Source organism: Triplophysa dalaica, chromosome 3 (genome assembly GCF_015846415.1).
Source record: "Triplophysa dalaica isolate WHDGS20190420 chromosome 3, ASM1584641v1, whole genome shotgun sequence".
NCBI lineage: Eukaryota > Metazoa > Chordata > Actinopteri > Cypriniformes > Nemacheilidae > Triplophysa > Triplophysa dalaica.
This window is the reverse complement of record NC_079544.1, coordinates 2,775,114-2,781,877: the sequence shown is the minus strand read 5'-3', so window position 1 is coordinate 2,781,877 and position 6,764 is coordinate 2,775,114.

Genomic DNA, 6,764 nt, shown 5'->3' with positions numbered 1-6,764 from the left:
CTTCATTCGCGTCATTCTCGCCGCCTCATCACCTCACAACCAGGGCTTCATTCGCGCGATTCGCGCAGCAAGTAGGTCTATCGCGTATTTGCATTGACTTAACATGTAAATCACTCGCGCTTGACGCGCCATTAGTGTTTGGTATGAACACAACATAACGTTACTGTGAAATTACAACATCAAACGTGACGTGCTAACATGGATGCAGCTTTGAAGCCGCCAGGTTTGCTTCAGGGAAAATTTATTTTTAAGAAGCTTCCCAATAGAAACCTCGACAAGACTGAGGTTGTTTGCACCTTGTTCAATGTGGAATTGGTTTACTGTACGTAATTGCTTTACATACAGTTGGTTTAAAAAAAAAACTTTCTCTCAACAGGTAGTGGTCTAGCTTTAGTTGAAACCAGTAACTTTGTATTTGCACCTAATGTATTATGGCTCCTGTATGACAGGTCGCTTGTTGCTCCCTCACTCTTTGAAAGTCGCTTTGGATAAAAGCGTCTGCTAAATGACTAAATGTAAATGTACTGTAGGAGCTCTTCCAGTCTCAAGTACCACCTAAACGCAAAGCATCCCTTAGCTATTGCGGAAGTAACACAAGTACATCTTATTGAACATAATTTAATTTTCATCACAAATTATCATAGTAGAACAGTTTTCTCAAGCAGTTTGTGATGCATTTTGGAAACAGGAGATGAGCCCCTGGTCTAATGCGCCACCTGGCTTGAGAAACCCGTTCTCAAAGATTTACTTTTAGTCATTATTTGGGTAGCACACATATTCTGAATATGAATTCAAATGAGCCATTTTAATCTAGATTAATCTAGATTAATTCCAAGATTAATCTAGATTAATCTAGATTAAAAAATATTAATCTATGCCCACCACTAGTATAAACGTTCTATACATTTTCATTATTATAAAAACACAAATAATAATTTAAACTTCTAAATTAACTTCTAAATCTATAAACTTAAAAAGGTATTATATACAAACTATTACACCAGACCAAAATTTAGCCTTCCACTTCAAACACATCTAACTACAGACAAACATTTTTCAATTATAATAAAAAACTATTTTAGTTTATTAAAATCTTTCGATGATCTCACCTTTTTGTCTCTGTGGAGAGATTCATGATGAACACACAGTGTCAGAACATAAAGAGTTAAACCTGTAAACAAAATACTGATGTGTTAAGTGTCATCTCAGAAATACACTTCTCTCAGATCAGTCCGTCCACAACACTGAGCTGCACATTTGATCTTTAAACGTCACCTTTATTGTTTTGAGTTTATAAACACACTTCCTTATTCCAAAAATAACGCAATATTTCTAAGACAGTTCTTCAACCAATAAACTTAATGTAATGTTCAGAGAAAGACAATATTGAATCTACTGAATAAACATTAGACTATTTATACTTACTGTGTTTTTATCTTGTTTATTTTGTATTTTCTTGAACAGGCTTTACTGTAAAATGGCTCCTGCTGTAATAGTTTGACTTTCACCTGCAGCTACCTGTGGAGGAGGAGGAGCCACCATACATATGATACATCACACACACACAAACACACACGCAATAACTCTAACACACACAATCACACACTTTTGATAATGTTCTATAGTTGATTATGTTCTTCAACTATAAAAATAACTAACTGATCTTTTGATAACGGCAGATTGTAGATGTTTATGAGAAAAAAACAAGCACTACAAAGTTCAAGTTTACTTCTTCCATACAAGAACAAAGCAGCAGAATTTGCAATGAAATATTACAATGTACAGGTTCATTTTAAGACAGCATCAGATGCAGATGAAATATACAATACATGTTTTAACAGAATTGCGTCAAAAACGGTATAAGACAAGAATTGATAATAACAGCCTACATTCAAAAATTTCACTAGTGTCATGAAAAACTTAAATGCTTTATTTCTGGATATGAAAACCACACTTTTTTTATATACAAAATGTTCCTTAAACATTATTTTCCAATTGACAGGATCAAAACATCCATTTCAAATATATTTTGAGTTGACATTTCACTAGAATTGTACAGAATCAATACGACATTTTTTAATTAATGTCCTGAAAACATCACTTTCCAGCCAAGAGTCAATAAGAAGAACTTTAAGACTTTCTAGTGTAAAGCTTCTGGACAAAAATAACACTGAATATGATTCACAAGAAATATCCAACATAAGAGATATTTACATGAATGATCATTCAATAAGACACAAAGTGTTCTGTTATGAATCACTAAACAGATTATAAAATGCACATTGACTCCTGACTGTCCTTTCAGTAATGATTTACAAAATATAAGATAACAGGCAATAAACTTCATCACTCTGCTAATATGTCTTTAACAGAGATTAAATCAGTACAGATTTCATTACTTGTAAAATGTATGTTATGCAGTGTGTCATAACATCCCAATTCACCTACTTGTACTATTCACTAAAGTGTGTACTGTTTTTGTGAGGGAAAATATATACATTTAAGTGTGTAGAAAAACAAACACACACTGGGACATACTAACAGGAAGCAGAAGTTGCCGTTGTTACCTAGACAACATTGTGGCCATTAAGTGACATACACATTAAAATTCTGCTATTCTCATATTTACTTTCTACATTTAGTCATTTTATGCAGACGTTTTTATCCAAAGCGACTTATGAGGTAAACAATACAATACAATACAATTTCAACATACTATGATTTGGGACAAATACTATTTTCAAATACTATAAAGGACGGATACTGTGTGGATTGAGACGCAGCACATGTCTGTTCAGATCATGTTAGTGAAACAGTGATCACTGTCCATCTGAAACACAAGAGACACTAGAAGAATAAAATGTCATCTGTATTTCATGATCTTTGGCTTTACGGTGTTCTGTTTCTTATAGGACCGGTTTCCTAGACAAGGATTATCTTAAAACAAGGACTAGGCCTTAGTTAAATTAGTAAATTTATGTAATTTAAAAAAACATTACTGTGTGCATCTTGAGACAAAACAATCACACTCATATATTTTAAGATAAAGATCAAGATACCTTCAACATTTATGTTAGTCTAGGACTAGTCTCAAGCCCTGTTGGGAAACTCCCCATATTGTATTAACAGAAACACACATGAATATTGGCAACTATGCCATATTTTTATTATTATATACAATATTAATTCTTACAATAAAAACAAAGTCCAAGTTAAGTGTGTAACCTCTGTTCCCTGATGGAGGCGTTGTGTCGATGATGTTACACCAGGGGTTTGCTCTAGTACTCGGTACAGCAGCACAAACACGAGCAAACTACTATGTGTCTGTCACGAGCGCTCAGTCCTGATGACACCTTTCATCTTAAAGAGTAATGTGTCTTTCTGTCCATATGGTTGGAGCAAGCACCACAAAAGGCTTTCCTCCTTTTTCTTACATTTACATTTAGTCATTTAGCAGACGCTTTATTCCAAAGCGACTTACAAGTTGGGTAAACAATGAAAGCAATTGGGTCCAACATTAGGACAACAAAAAGCATAAGAGCAATAAAAACATCTCTCACAAAGCCTACAACAGTGTACAGAGCCAAGTTTAGTTTATCTAAGCATGCTTTTTTATTTTATTTTATTAGATATTGTGGAAAAGATATAGAAATCAGAAATGATTAGTCATATGGTACAATGAGGGTCAAAAACCTGGAAATATATTTAAGGATTTTGAAAAAAAGTGTAAAACAATCAAATATTTACATTTAGTCATTTAGCAGAAGCCTTTATCCAAAGTGACTTACAGGTGGAGTAAAAAATGGAAGCAATTGGGACAGCACAGGGACAACAAAAAGCATAAGTGAAATGTGAAAAACATCTCACAGCTCACAGGTTATAAAAGGAAGTCCAATTTTAGGGGCTTCCTCTTTGAAGCACCATGTGGTGTGGGAACTTAAGGCTGTGTATGAGCTGATAAGACCATTGATTAACAGAACTGAATTGGTGAGAGCCCCATCAGAAAATGTTGTTTGTTGCTTCAAACAATTAAGCAGATCTATTTTAGAGCATCAATGGTAATTTTAGTCAAATCCTTTTTACTATTGCGAGTTTGCTTTGTTTTAATATTTATATCTGCCTTGTGTTTTAGTGCCTGTTTGGATCAACATACTTTGGGTGTCTCAGAGAATTAAGCATGTAAATACAGGTATTAATTACTCCGCCAAGGTGAAGGAATATAGGTGTAGTGATTTGATTTTGGGTGATTATCATTGTCTGGAATTTGAAGTGAACTTTTGCTTTCTCTTGTGATGTAGTGTGAGTGTGCACTTATTGGTGGAGTATTCCCTATGTGATAAAACCGGTGGGCCCTGTGGTCTGTAGGTGTTCTAAAGTATCTAGTCGTTTCTTGTTTTTTCAGTTTCTTTGCCAATTCCATTTATCCTTGAGCTATTCTTATTATTGTCAAATAAATACATTTGTGCAGAGAAACAGACTGTGGTTTGTGCGTTGTGTTGAGTCCCCTTCATCTCTAATAAGATGTCCAGGTTACATATTGTACAACACTAATAACACATGAAGCATACACCTAGGGCTAATGACATAGGCCTCATATCAAATGAAGTTTAAGTTTAATAGTTGTGGGGTCTCTGGTCTGAGCACTTGTTTTTGTTTCATGTCGAACAGATGCTTCAGCTTCACAGCTCTCCATGTGCTCGGTGTCTTCGCTGCATCTATAAATTGAAAAGACAAAAATGAGAATCATTCTGATGTGTATTATGTTCTACACATTTTTGTCGTATTCCATGTATATCTCGTTTGAAAAAAAACATTGTTATCAATATTAAAATTACTTGTTCTTTTAAACATTCCCACTTATTATTAAATCTTTTTAAGTAACACTTTGTCTAAACAAAAATTAAATAGAGCAGTCTTATGAAAACTTCCCTGTTACTTTTCAAAACAACAGTACAAACAAAGAGCCATTTAAACACTAAATATTTTAACCGTCTAAAATAAAATTAATTTAGATTGTTCTTCATTAATTTAGTTACTGTATGAAGAAAAGTACAGACGCGATATATTACATAGATATCTGGATAGTTTTTTCGATAACATTGTCTCATAAATTAAAACGTTTATATCTACCCAATATTGTATGAATTAAATAAATATACTTACACAATTTTGTTAGAGGTCGCTGAACCCTCCCTCTAACAACGTCGAGGGGCTTGTGCCTGCGAGATATATCGGATATCAGGATTGTTTTCAATAACATTTACCTAATCATTAAAAATCACACTTTAACTTCAACTTGTACAAAATGAATAAAAATACTTACAAGTGGCCAGTGTGTGCACCTTCAACACGCATTTGTGTGACAGTGCATGTGTCCGAGTGCGCATGTGCAGCTGAGAGTGCATCGTCTGCAGACAGACTCTATTGAATATGACAGCACGACCGAACTTCTCCCACAACTGGTCCATCACCTGAGAGTGAGAGTCTGATCTCCGTACTGAGGATTTTCTCTGCATAGGACATCTGCCCCACATTAATTTCTCCCAGGACAAGCGTCGCCCGTAATGAATGAAAATGTTTGCACTTCATACATCCATCGTTCATAATGAATGCGCTTCCATCTGTTATCATATCCGCATATGCACATGCACAGATCAGACATTGTGCTCACAGAAACAGCACAGAAACTTCTTGTTGTCAACTTTACCTCGCAAGTCTGGACTACAGTCGTGGACAAAAGTTTTGAGAATTACATAAATATTCGTTTTCAAAAAGTTTGCTGCTAAACTGCTTTTAGATCTTTGATTCAGTTGTTTCTGTGATGTACTGAAATATAATTACAAGCACTTCATACGTTTCAAAGGCTTTTATCGATTATTACATGACATTTATGCAAAGAGTCAGTATTTGCAGTGTTGGCCCTTCTTTTTCAGGACGTCTGCAATTCGACTTGGCATGCTCTCAATCAACATCTGGGCCAAATCCTGACTGATAGCAACCCATTCTTTCATAATAACTTCTTGGAGTTTGTCAGAATTAGTGGGTTTTTGTTTGTCCACCCGCCTCTTGAGGATTGACCACAAGTTCTGAATGGGATTAGAATCTGGGGAGTTTCCAGGCCATGGACCCAAAATTTCAACATTCTGGTCCCCGAGCCACTTAGTTATCACTTTTGGCTTATGGTACGGTGCTCCATCGTGCTGGAAAATGCATTGTTCTTCACCAAACTGTTGTTGGATTGTTGGAAGAAGTTGCTGTTGGAGGGTGTTTTGGTACCATTCTTTATTCATGGCTGTGTTTTTGGGCAGAATTTTGAGTGAGCCCACTCCCTTGGATGAGAAGCAACACCACACATGAATGGTGTTAGGATGCTTTACTGTTGGCATGACACAGGACTGATGGTAGCGCTCACCTTTTCTTCTCCGGACAAGCCTTTTTCTAGATGCCCCAAACAATCGGAAAGGGACTTCATCGGAGAATATGACTTTGCCCCAGTCCTCAGCAGTCCATTCACTATACTTTCTGCAGAAGATCAATCTGTCCCTGATGTTTTTTTTTGAGAGAAGTGGCTTCTTTGCTGCCCTTCTTGACACCAGGCCATCTTCCAAAAGTCTTCGCCTCACTGTGCGTGCAGATGCGCTCGCACCTGCCTGCTGCCATTCCTGAGCAAGCTCTGCACTGGTGGCACTCCGATCCCGCAGCTGAATCCTCTTTAGGAGACGATCCTGGCGCTTGCTGGACTTTCTTGGACGCCCTGAAGCCTT